Source organism: Macrotis lagotis, chromosome 2 (genome assembly GCF_037893015.1).
Source record: "Macrotis lagotis isolate mMagLag1 chromosome 2, bilby.v1.9.chrom.fasta, whole genome shotgun sequence".
NCBI classification, from domain to species: Eukaryota; Metazoa; Chordata; class Mammalia; order Peramelemorphia; family Peramelidae; genus Macrotis; species Macrotis lagotis.
The window spans coordinates 41,809,735-41,823,762 of NC_133659.1; positions in this window are offsets into that span (position 1 = coordinate 41,809,735).

Consider the following 14,028-nt stretch of genomic DNA (forward strand, 5'->3'; position numbering starts at 1 on the left):
CATTAATTAGGGGCAATAAGTTTGGGAAACTTCATTAAAGTGTAGATGAATTGGGGCATCTAGATGGTACAATAGATAAAGCACCAACCCTGGAGTCGGAGGGCCTGAGTTCAAATCCAGTCTCAGCCTCATTTAATAATTACCGAGTTGTGTGATCTTAGGCAAGTCACTTAACCCTATTGCCTTGTACAAAAAAAACATGTAGAAGAGTTATTTTGTTGTAGCAAGGTGAGTGAAAGAATTCTCTGATCTACTTGGTAAGCATGCAACAGCATGCTCATGGAACCCGGGCTAGAACATACCTTGTTCCTCTTCTTCATCATCACCATCATCATCATCATCATCATCATTTTCATTGTTATGGATCTCAAGGGACTTCAATCAAAGACAAACTCAGTTCAAGATTATTACACACATATATATATATGTATATATACATATATATATATGTGTGTGTGTATATATATATATGTAATGAGGCATCTCCAAAGCTATCTTCAGCACTGAATAATTCATAGAAGGCAGGAAGTAGCCAGGAGCTCCTTGTCTTTGTAACACTAAAGCACTAAGCGAACACATATGGGCAGTTGGAATCAGGAAGGACAGCCTAGTCACTTACTAGCTATGTGACCTTGGACAAATGACTTCAACACTGAAGTTCACTTTTCACATCTGTAAAATGAAGGGTTTGACTAGATGGCTTTGGAGACCTCTTTTTGTTCTAAATTTAAGATCCTGAGACCATCAGTTGGCTACCCACCACCAAGTCAAAAAGAAAATATTCCTTCTTTCTCTCTCCCTGTTTCTTTCTACCTTCTCACTTATATCTTTGCTCCCTCTCTTTGTTCATGTTCCTGGTGCTTTTTTCTTTCACACAAATACTTGTTTTTATACTTAGATGCAGACATTCATTCCCCTTCATTTTTCTCCCTGCTCCTAAAGAAAACACCCAGCCCTGGGTGGTTTATCTCTCTCATCCCTCTGAAGGTAACAGATAGTTCTCTCCAAAGGCTAAGGACTAGAACTGCTGCTGAAATGAGACTGTTCCTCCCACCCCGTCACCCCCACACACTGTCAGAAGGAGAACGAGGGTTACATAGGTTAGAAGGAGGGACAGCACTGGCAGCTATAGATAGCCCAACAACAAGGAAACAACTTATTCTGCCTCCCTCCTTTCTGTTAGCCTTTAAAGGATTGGGGTATTTCCAATGGCCTTGACTTCAGAAGTAAACTGGAGAAAAGAAAAGATGAAGGCAGAGGGAGCCACTTCTGGGAGGTGGGGGGTGAATCTTGGAAGCTGTCTGGATCAGGTGCTGAAAGGAGATGGACTTTGGGAAGGAAGCTTATTGCTAATGTGGCTCTTTGATCTGAGAGGATGATTGAATGAATGAATGAATAAAAGAAGAAATAATGAATGAATGAAATTCTCTCGGTACCCGGGCTAAGGAGCAATCTTTATAGTCTAGATAGGAAGTCAAGTGAAAGGGTCTAAGAGAATAATTCCCTCCCCTTTACCACTCTTTAGAATTCCTAGTTTCAGTTATAGTTCTATTTCCCTTAATTGTTAGCAATCTCTCCTTCCTCGAATCATTATGTATCTACTCATACAGGCTTCATCCCCACCCAATGGAATGTAAACTCTCTAAGGGCAGAGATTGTTTGTCTTCTATGTATATCTCTTTCGCAGGTATCAAGCCATCTTGCACATGAAAGGTTCTGAAATATTTTCATTAATAATACTTGTTGGATATTAATTGGAAGAAATAAAGAAAATTTAGGAGTTGAATGGAAGCAGGTCAATGAGGGCTATTAAAAAATGGAATTTTCTTTCCGATTGTCAGTTTCAGAGATCACAAATCACCACCCGGAACTTAGCACTGAATAAATGATAGTTGACTAACCCCCACTTCTGGTATGTTTTCTTTTCTTTTTTTCCCCCCAAAGACAAAGAGTTGATACAGTAAATAAGAATGCTGGATCTTTAGTCAGGAAGATCTGAATTCAAATTCTACCACAGACACTTACTAGTTACATCACACCCTGGGCAATTCAATTAACCTCTGCTTGCCTCAGTTTCCTCAATTGTAAAATGGAGATATTAACATCACTTCCCTCCTAAGGTTGTTGTGAGGGTCAAATGAGACAATAGTTATAAAATGCTTAGCATACTACCACTACATAAATACTAGCTTCTTCCCTCAATTCCCTCCTATCCCAAGGTAATAATAAAGGAAGAAGGGGGGGAAGATAAATCTGGCCATACTACTCTCCATTAACAATCAGGCAAATCTGTTTGGAATGGGCTCAGTCTCAAACTTCAGCCTTGGTGAACTCACCCCACCCCAAGTTTTGGGTAATTAAAGTACTAATGAGAGAGTTACAAATGTGTTATCAGCTTGGGCAAAAATCCAAACAAGTCCAGTTTAGATCCAAAGCTAGAAAACAGAGCTAACTGGAGATTAAGGGTAGGCCATGAAGAAGTGAGGAAAGCCCAGGCCAGTGCTAACCTATGGGAGAAATTACTTGAATTGGATTTGTCTTTTGATGAGAAGTTCTTGAGACCCAATTATGTGAAACTTAGAATGGGAAGATAAATCCTTGAAAGTCTTTTCAGGCTCAGAGAATCATAGATTTAAACCTGGAAGGAACTTTCAGGGTACATTTAGTCGAATCCTTTCTATATACAAATAAGGAAACTGAAGCAAGGAAACTTTGAGGCAAGGATGTCCTGGAGCCAGATCATACTGGTTGGAAAGCCAAATGTTAAATTTCCAGTGGGAGCATTTATTCTCTAAAATTTGCTTCAGATAAGACCTTGATTTATTGTTTTGTTGACTGTCTCAAGTTAAGAAAGTGATGAAGAAAATGTTATTAATTCAGATTAAGCTTCAAAGTATGTCCTGCAAACAATGTTTTTAAGAGCTGGTTGTTAAACTTCACCAACTCCTACCTGCTGAAAGGACTTACTCAAGGTAACAGAAGAAATAACAAAATCCAGATTCAAACCCAATTCCCTGTGCCTCCAAATCCAGGGTTTTCTCCATAGACCCAAGGCTGCTTGCATTACATAAGTTATCTGGAATGTATAAGCTATGAGGAAATATTTAAGCTCTAAAGACCCTTTAGTTGTAGAACCTCCTTTTATATATGAGGACACTGAGGTCCAGAGAAAGTAATTCTCCCAAGATCCCATGATCAGTTCATGTCAGAGTTGGGTGAGTTTGACTTGAATACATGACTCCTCACTCCTTTGATCTTTTGGGGGTCTCCTGTTGACTTACTGTGGAGCTTAATGATTGTTGTTTGTCCTTCATTCTCATGGTTTGCAAGGGAATTGGGTGTAAGTGAGGCAGGGCTGTGCAAAGTCCCACTCTCTCCTCTGGAGCCATCTGAGGCCATCTTGCCAGTGGCAAGACATAGCTCAAGAAGACTGAAGATGGCTCCAGGTGTATGGAGAGACCTTGACCTTCTAAAGCTAAGGTCTTTCCCAGGCCTCAGTTTGTCTGAGCTTAATGACACAGAACCACTGAATCTCACATGGAGAGAACTCTCTAAAAGGCCAAGTTTTGATGAGATCATGAAAATAAGAGTCAGTTTCTGAACTGGAGAAGTTTCTCCAATTTTAGGTTCGATCCCATTTCACCGAGGCAATGAACAAAATTGAAAGCAACCTAAAGCACAAAGACTTTGAATCTTTCTTCAGAGGGAGGTGAAGAAAGCTTTGTTTGAAAGCAGATTCAGATGAGAAAGCTTATGTCCAGAATCTGGTTGGAAGGAGAAGTTTACTCTGGGTTAGTTGACATCTAATGGACAATGGAGGGAGAAGGATAGTTACTGGACTGGAATTTTGCTTCCCTATTATCAAAATTCTCCAGGAAACTCAATACTACATTATCAGATTTATACTCTATTTTTGGAGCCAAAGATGTGATTCATCAGCGTGGGCGTGGAAATCCCCCCCCACTATTGCAGATGTGAGCGTGGTTTGAAATTTAACATCTGAGAGCCTAGCCTGGGGCACTGAGAAAGTAAATGAGCTTGACCAGGCCACCCAGCAAATAGATGTCCAGAGGCAGGACCTGAATCCAGGACTTCCTGATTCTAAAACTAATTCTCACCTTGCTAAACTATACTTCCTCCCCTCATTAAATTATATACAAGACTTTGGGAAGGGGAAGGGGGAAGTCAGACCATTTTATTTGGTACTGGGAACTAACTACCTTTACTCATGTAGATCAGCACTTACTCTGAAGTCAACAGATTTAGAGAATTTCTGGAAGCATATAACAGTTAAGTGACTTGTCTAAGGTGATATAGTCAGGATGTGTTAGATTCAAATTTACATTTTGGACTTGAACCTAAATCTTTTTGACTCTTAGTTGTTCTACATGTCATATTTTTGTTATTTCATCACATTTCAATCATATCCAACTCTTTGTGCCCCCATTTAGGGTTTTCTTGGCAAAGATATTAGAGTGGCTTGCCATTTGCTTCAACTCATTTGACAGAAGAGAAAACTGAGATAAAGAGGATGAGGTGACTTGCCCAGGGTCACACAGCGAGTGTCTGAGGTCAGATTTGAACTCAGGAAGAGGAGTCTTTCCATTCTAAGCCTGGTACTCGATCCACTGTACTATCTAGCTGCTTCACATATAAGATTATATTATATATCAGATTATATAATCTATTCAAATGGGGCAGAGTGGAAGGAGCTCTAGTCTCAGAGTCAGGGTGTATGACCCTATGCAAGGCTTTTTACTGTCTGGTGGTCCCTTAGGACTACAAGTTACATAGTGACTGACAGTCTTAACAGGGAAGAACAATACCCCAGTGAAATCACAGGTTTTGAACTCCTACCCCCCACCACCAATATAAATAGATTATCCGCTATGGAACATTTTTATATCACATCAATTTAGAGCTAAACAGAAATAATAACAGCATTTGATTCATCTCTTCCTTTTACAGAGAAGGAAACTGAGCCATCAGAATGTGAAAGAGTTCATCCAGTGTCACACAACCAGTTCATAGGGGAGTCAAGACTGGAAGCCAGCTCTCCTGATTACCAGCAGAGTTGAACAACTTCAGAACCAAGAGATCCGAGTTTGAATTTTGACTTAGACACTTCCTGACTTTCTGAATATGGGGAAGGCACTAAACAGATCAGAGCCTCAGTGTTCTCATCGAAATAAAATGGGCACAATATACTGATATGAACTATCTTACAGAATAGATGTGAGAAAAGAGCATTGATCTAGCCTGACTCCCCGTCCCCAACAATTTGTCTATTTGACCTTTGAAATTATTCCGTTTTGGTTCTCTTTCTACAAAAAGTTAAATTCCAGGAAAATAAAAGCATCCATCCATTAGTTAGTATTCTGAGTTAGTAACTGTTACTATTGAAACAGTCATAGCTTTTAACAGAGTGAGTGGTGTTATAGAGGAAAAGAAATAGAAAACAAACATTTCCCATGACTGGCATGAATCCTCTGGGGCTTTTGGGGTGGGGGGTTCTGTGGCTTAATAATGTTAATAGCTGACATTGGTGGGCTCGATAGTAAAGACGGAGCCTTTGGGGACAAAAGGGAAGGATGTTGGCCGAGCTGGTTTAACATTACCAGATTTACAAAGTGATTTATTTCCTCAAAACAGTCCCATAGGGTAAACACTACTGCAGGTCTTGCTAATTTTTTTTTTCCATTTTACAGATAATGAAACTGAGACCCTGAGAGGTCAAACACTTACTCTGTGTCCCATTGTATAGTACTTAAGTCAAAGCCACATCTTCTGCTCCCAGTAGCTTTGTTCTTTCTAAGATCCCATCAGCTCTAGCCAAGGTAAGTTAGAGGACCACAGATTTAGAGCAGGAAGACTGGGTCTCCTAGACTAACTCTTTACAGACCAGGGAATTGAAACCCAATGATATGCAGTGACTTGGACAAGGTCACCTCAGCCATTAGTAATAGAGGCAAGATTCAAACTCTGATTTTATCAGACTGGAAGTTATTCTATCATTTCAGTCATATCCAATTCTTCATGACCCCAACTGTAATTTTCTTGGTAAAGATACTATAGTGATTTGCTATTTTCTTCTCCAACTCATTTGACAGATGAGGAAACTGGAGTAAACAGGGCTAAGTGACTTGCCCAGGGTAATATAGCTAATAAGTGCCTAAGGATGAATTTGAACTCAGGTTATCTGACTTTCTATTTACTGTGCCACCTAGTTATCCCAGAGTGCCTTATACTACACTGCATTGCCTTGGAATCTCTAGAAAAATAAAAAAAGAACTTCTCTTATCTCCCTTATCAATACTTGGTGAGTTCCGAATTATGAATTTTATTCCTAATTCCTCCCCATGAATGAGAATTTAATAAGCATTTATTAAGCATCTAGTATATACCTAGCATTATAGAATGCATTTAGAATGCTAGAGGAAGTAAAGGACACCATCAGACCTTACAATATAATTGATAAGACAAGACAAAAATACCAAAAAAGGGAAGGAATAAGTCCAAAGCTCTTGATGAGCAAATGGGTGGTCTCGTGTTCTTCTTTTTCATTCATTCAATCAATGAGGTAATGGGATTAGAACTCGTGATTTCCTCTCTAGAGGGAGTTCCAGGGGTGGAAATAGAGACTGCAGATGTATGTATCTATCCTTTATAGGTTTACCCTGTTATCGTTGTTGCTGTTCATTTGTGTCTGGCTCTTTGTGACCCTCATGAAACTTACTGTTCAGAGTCTCCTGGACCCCTGGAGAGAGGAAGTTTTACTGGCTATAACTTGAGAGAAGGAAGGAAACTTCAAGTTCATCTAATCTGATCTCTTTATTTTACCAACAAGGAAACTGAGTCTCAGAGACATAAAAATGACTTGTCAATAGTGACCCAATTCAGGGATTCCAACCCAGATATTGTGACTCCAAAGCCAGCATTCTTTTTGCTTCCCCACTCTTGTCTTTGTAACCCAGGACACAGCACTGTGACTAGCAAATAAGAGGACCTTAATATGTGGGTTTTGAATGATTGGTTGATTCAAATAGCAGGAGGTGTCAGGGAGAAGGTTTGAACCACTAACTCCAATAGTCTGCTATACTGTATATTGTCTCCTGACTCTTCTTAACTTAATGTTTGCTTTCACTGGGATGTGAGAAGCAAGTCTCATCAGAGATATGCCTCTGAGAACCCCTTTCTTTGAAGGCCTCCTCCCTACACCATGGCTAAGGCCATATTTTGCCTTCTGAGGAGTTCTGGGACTTCCTACATTCCATTTCTGATTATCCTACCCTCCTGATGCTCAGGTCTGCAGTACGTGACTATCTTTGTTCACCAGGAATGATAAAGAATGGGAAAAAAGCCTGCCCCACTTTGAGGCCTAATTTCCGTTGTATGGTTCAATGCCAAAAATAATGTGAGGGTGGTAAGTTTGCTGCAGGGCCAGGGGGGGAAGTGTGGGGAGTGGTGGGGTGTATGAGGGGGTAGTTCATGTTCTCTTAACACAGAAGGCCTTGTTTGACTTTGAAAACAATGTCATGATAAGGCAAACCTCCAAAGCCCAGGGGTTGCCATCTGATGCAGGCCTCAGTGTAAAAACATTGTCAAACAAGTTTTCATGGCCACAGATACTCAAGAAATTTCCCTTCCCACTCTCCATTCCCGCTAGACTTTGAACCTCTGCCTAAATGGTCCTATTGTATTCTGTTAGGGTAATAACAGCTCCCCCCCTCATTTCCCCTCCTGGAAAGAAAGTGGGGTGGGGGAGACTAAAATATCCCCTTTTGTCAGTATTCCACAGTTATTTGAGGAAGGGAAGTGGAGGTAACTAGCCCAGGGAAGCCTGCCACCCATCCACAGAGTCAAAAGATTTTATGGAAAGAGCAATTTGCGTCTTGTCAAATACTCCCTTAACATTCTGGGGGAAAAAATTCCCCAAATGTCAACTGAGTGAGTAATCTGTACAGTACTGGAGATCTTGTTATCCTTTGACTGATTCATAGCATATTTTGGGTCTCCCAGAAACCAGCCTAAATGAATGTTAGTAAATAAGCAAAATAACATTTCACCACATAGGGGACAGAAGTGGTTGATGACTCAAGAGTTTCAGAAGAGAAAGAAAACCCCAAGGGAACTCTTATTCCTCTCCCTGTGGACATCTCAGTAGCTGGATGACTCAGTGGATGGAGCACTGGATCTGGAGACAATAAGACCTGAGTTCAAATCCAGTCTCAGACACTCAGTTATGTCACCTTGGACAACTCACTTTTTTTCAGTTTGCCTTAAGATACTGGAGAAGGAAATGATAAAGTATTCTCTATCTTTGCCAAAAAAAGAAAAAAAAAACTGAACAGTATGGTCCATGAGGGTCTCAAAGAGTCAGATAGAAGTGAACAAAGCAACAACAGAGTAATATGAACCCGCTAATACCTACCTCCCAGGATCAATCTAACAACAAAAGGCATCGATGAATATTTCTTAAATATTGTGTCCCAACCCCCCCCCCCAAAAAAAGGAAGAAAAAGCAAGCAAACAAAAGATCAGGTGATCCCTGCCCTCAAGGAACTACCAGTTTTGAAGTTCATTCATAGATATTTAAGGATGGAAGAAATCTTAAAAATCAGCCCAACCAATACTCATTTTACAGATGAAACAAATGAGGCCCAAAAAAGTCATATTGGGGACAGCTATGTGGCTCAGTGGATAGTCAGGAAGAACTGAGTTCAAATTTGATTTCAGACACTTATTAGCTATGTGATCCTGATAAGTCACTCAATCTCTTTTTGTCTCAATTTTCTTATATGTATAATAGGGGTAATAACAGTACCTACCTCATAGGGTTGTTGTGAGGATCAAATGAGATAATGATGGCCAAGTGTTAAGTCTAAATAGTAAATGCAATAGAAAAGTTGTGGGGGGGGGGTTGTTGCTTGTTGTTTAATGCTGTTGTAGTTGTATCAAAATTTAGAGCTGGCAAATGCCCTAAAAATGCATTTGCTCACTACTCATCCCATTTCAGAGATAAGGACTCTGGATTTGAAAAGGAAAGTGAATTAATTGTCCAAGGTAACACAAAGAATAGATGGAAGAGATTTGCTCAGGACTTCTCCAGGAAATGCTCTTCTCCTTCATTTTATAGATGAGAAAACTGAGACCCACCATAATTAAGTGACTTGCTCATAAGGTTACACTTGTGTGTGTGTGTGTGTGTGTGTGTGTAAACCTTAGAAGTTGCATATACTGAGAATTTAAAGTACTTATCCAGGGTCACAGATCGAGCATGTGTGAAAGGTAAGATGGCAGCCCAAGTCTTTGGGATGCTTTTGGCAATATTCCTTTGCTATCCATTACTCTTTGTTACACCTTGATTCTCTACAGTGAAGGAAATGTCTACTCATTTTGGATAATATGCTCAGAAGTGGATACACACGCACACACACACACACACACACACAGACACTCACTCACATATATACACACACACATACACACACACACACACACACACACACACACACACACACACACACTCACACAGATAAACTAACAAGATGAAGGAATATAGAATAAGTGCCAAACAAACCTTGTCTGTCTGTGCTCATTAGCAGCATGTCTGCCACTTGGCAAACGGGATCTCTAAGGCTCTTTTCTAGCCAGAAATCAGGTCTAAATTGACCCCTTAATGATCTCTTTTGCTCTTATTATTGCCCTTGGAAGACCATGAAGGTGACTAAAATAAACATATCCTGAGAGAAAAAAACACTAGAAACTCCTTGGGCCTCTGTTTCCCTTACTGTAAAAGAGATGTTAAGAGTGGAGGACCTCCAAATTTCCTTCCATTTCAAAGGCTATAATCCTTTAAAATAAAGTATCCATTTTCTTTACCTTAGAGGACCTCAAGAGACAGCATAGGGTAGTGGATAGCAAGTTACCTTTGAAGCATCTCAAAGACCTGGGCTCTGGTCCCAGGTCCTCTCACATAGGCTCTTTCTGTGATTCTGGGCAATTTATTTAACATCTCAATAGGTCAAGGCAACTCTCCAAGACTATATGTTTTAGAGGAATATCCATTAGCATCAGTGATAGAATTTCCACTGGAAATTCTCTACACCAATGAAATCACAGCTTTAAGGTGCTCAAGCTTTTTTCACTTTGAAAGCTTTAAAAAATATATAAATCAAAAAAGAAAGAGAGAGGTGGGGAGTTAAGGATGCAGAATGTTGTATATACTACCAGTTGTGTTCATTTTGGTAGTTGCTTTGGTTTAACTATTTTTCTTTGTGATGAAGGAAGGATCACAGCAAGGAGGATGGATGTGGAAATGTTTGTGGTATGCAAATTATAGGCCTCAAGAAAAAAATTACAAGGGAAGCTAGGTGGTGCAATAGATAGTACACTAGGTCTATAGTAAGGAAATCTCATCTTCTTGAGTTTAAGACACTAACTATGTGATTTAACAGTTTTCTCATCTATTAAATGAGCTGGAGAAGGAAATGGCAAACCACTTCAATAGCTCTGCCAAGAAAACCCTAAATGGTGTCACAAAGCTTTGGACATAACTGAAAAATGGGAACAGCAATAACAGAGAAGTGGTTCTCAAGGTGATTTTTTGAAAAAGACTTTCGCTTTTCCTACCATGGAAAAGTCACTATTTTACAAGTTTCTTGTTTATTGATGATTCTCTTATCAAGTTACATGGAAAATGTCTGGATTTAAAATATGGAAAACTTTAGAAGATTATATATGTTACTGAGTTTGATACCTGATCCTCCAATCAACTCAGAAAATCATCTCTTTTCATTATGTTAAGGATCCATGATGTCATCAGTGGACATGACCATGTTATGATGTAGAAGTGGGTCTTGAAATGCATACAGTAGAAAAATTCATCATTCTACCTAGGATGAACATCTCTAAGCTAAATTGTGGTCCTTGGGTGAAAGACACACAGTATATGGCTATGGATAATAGGGCTAGAGTCAAAGTCTTTTTAGTCTAGTGCTTATCAGAATATATGTTGGTTTCTCTAGTGATATAGTCTTTGAGAAACCAGAATAAGTGTTAACCATGATGAATTCTGTTGAGCCTTCTCTTTCAGAGCTAATTCAAAAAAAATCCATGCCCAGGAGAAGAGCCTTCTTTTAGCTCTCCTCATCCTCCATTTTTCTACTCTAAGGAAGACAGCTTTGGATGGAGGGCAAGTGGATTTACCCAGGACAGTATGACAGACATGGGGAAAGACAGAGAAATTGCCCTCCTGTTCACAGTAGTCCTTTATCCATCTACTACCTACAGTCAACTTTGACCTTGAGGTGTGAGAGACATTTAGAAAAAGCATTACAAACAATTTATTCATCAAAACTTATTTCAAGGTTGATCTGTGGCATGCCTTATTTCTAGGGAACATCAAAGTCTTGTTTCAAATAGGATCTGGTTGATAACAGGGATATCTCTGTAGACATTATTTCTGGAACGTGGAGCACTTAGAATCACAGAAAATGAGTGTGAATCCTGATTCAGAACTGGTTATGTGATCCTGAGCAGGTCAATTAATTGGTGTCAACCTCAGTTTCTTCAACTATAAAAATGGGGAAAATATTAGTAGCTATCTCATAAGGCTATTATCAGCATCAAAATATACAATATATGAAGTTCCTTGCAAACTTTAAAGAAATATAGCAATGCTGGCTATTATTATTATTATTACTACTACTACTACTACTACTACTACTACTACTACTACTATTATATAAACATCATCATCATCATCATCTCTATAGGCCTCAGTTACCTCAGATGCAAAATGAAGTTTACCTCATATTTGAACAGGACCAACTCCAGGGTGTGTGTGTGGGGGGGGGAGATTCCAACCTTTAAAGAACTCCTCAAATTTAATCTGAAGAGCATTGGGGGTTGCTGGCTTCATGCACAGAGCTGGGTAGTTCCAGATGTTCCAGGGATATTCCTAAGGGTAGGTCCAAGACTATGTCTCGTTGACTTCCCTTGAGTCAGGACCAAACCTCATCAAAGGATCATGCCATCATCCATCTCAGCTCCCAGGTGTGAGATTTCTTCTTGTATCCTGGCATTCATGTGACCAACCATCCAGAATAAGTCAAGAAGAAGGTTTTGGGTCTCCTTAGCTAGTTTTTTTGATACTCATTCTTTAGATTTGAAAAGACCTAGGACATTCATATTGAGTCCATTACTTCCTGTTTACTTGCTCCAATCAGGAGTAAATTTTTTTTTAACAAAACCTATTCTCCCTCTCTCCTCCAGAGTAGAAGTACAATAGACACTCATAAACTTGATTCAAATACTGTTTGGCATAGAAGATTTGACCCACTAGAAATTTAATTTTTTTTAATGTAAAAACAAAAACAGCCCCTGCCTTTGAGAAGTTTCCATTCTTTTTTTTAATTTTATACATTGCTTTTTTTACAATTGGCAAGCATTAATTTTCTTTCCCACCTCCGCTTTCCTGCTGAAAAAAAGAAAAAAAATTAACTCATATGCATAATCAAGCAAAACAAATTTAAAATGTATTTTTAAAAAAATGTATGCCTCATTCTGCACTCTGAGTCCATCACCCCTTTGTCAGTAGATGCTCCATTGTTTTCTATTTATTTTTATTTTTAGGGGGTTTTTTTGTAAGGCAAACGGAGTTAAGTGGCTTGCCCAAGGCCACACAGCTAGGTAATTCTTAAGTGTCTGAGACCAGATTTGAACCCAGGTACTCCTGACTCCAGGGCTGGTGCTCTATCCACTGCACCATCTAGCTGCCCCTTAGATGCTCCATTGTTTTTTGTTCAATCATGTCCCACTCTATGGGATCCCATGGATGGGATTTTTCTTGGTTAAGTTACTAGAGTGGTTTGTCATTTCCTTCTCTAGTGAGTCCCCATAGTATATATGAGAAACTGAGGCAGAGATACAAGTGACTTGCCTAGGGTCACACAGTTGTGTGTGGACAGCTGTGGACAGATTTGAACTCAGATTTTCCTAAATCAAGGTCCAGTGCTCTGTCCACTCACTATATCATCTAGCTGACCCTGCTTTATCACTGCCCCTCCAAAATTATAGTTGGGCAATTGCACTGATGAGAGTTTAAAAGTCTATCAAAGATGTTTTTATTTCAAAGTTGTTAACATATAAATTGCCCACCTTACTCTTTATTTCATTATTCATCAATTAATGTAGATTTTCCCAAGTTCCTTTGAAATTGTCCATTTCATTTCTCAATGGCACAATAGCATTCTATTACATTCACATACCCTTATTTGTTCAGTCATTTCCCAATTGATGAACAACCCCTTTGGTCTCAATAATTTACCACTACAAAAAATGACGCTATAAATATTTTTATATCTATGGGTTCTTGTACTCTTTCTTTGAACTTGTCTTTGAGGGTAAAGGCCAGCAGAAATATCACTGGGTCAAAGTGTCTGCAGAGTTTCCTGACTTGGGAGCACAGTTACAAATTATTTTATAGAATTGTTCCCATTTCCAGCTCCATCCACAGTGCATCACTCTGCCTGTTTTCTCACAGTCCCTCCAACATTTGTCATTTTCACAAATCTGATGGGCGTGATGTAGAAATTCAAAGTTGTTTTAATTTGCATCTTTCTAATTATTAGTGATGTAGAGCATTTTTATGATTTTTAAAGCTTAGATTTATTTCCTTGAAAACTACCTATTCATATCCTTTTATCAGATGAAAAATCTCTTGTTCTTATATGTTTAAATCAATTCCTTATATAACTTGAATATTTTATCTTTGTTAGAGAAACTTGCTGCAAAGATACCCCCCCCGCAATAATCTATTTACTTTCTAAGTTTTTTACCTATTTGTGCTATTTGTGCAAAATCTGTCAAAAAATGTTTTTAAGCATAGGTAACCAAAATTGTGCATTTTATCATCTATAATTCTCTCTTTCTCTTACTTGGTCAAGATCTCTTCTATCAACAGACACAAAAAAAGTATTTTCTTTTTAAGGAGTTTGCATTCTAATTTGGAAAGACAATGTGTAT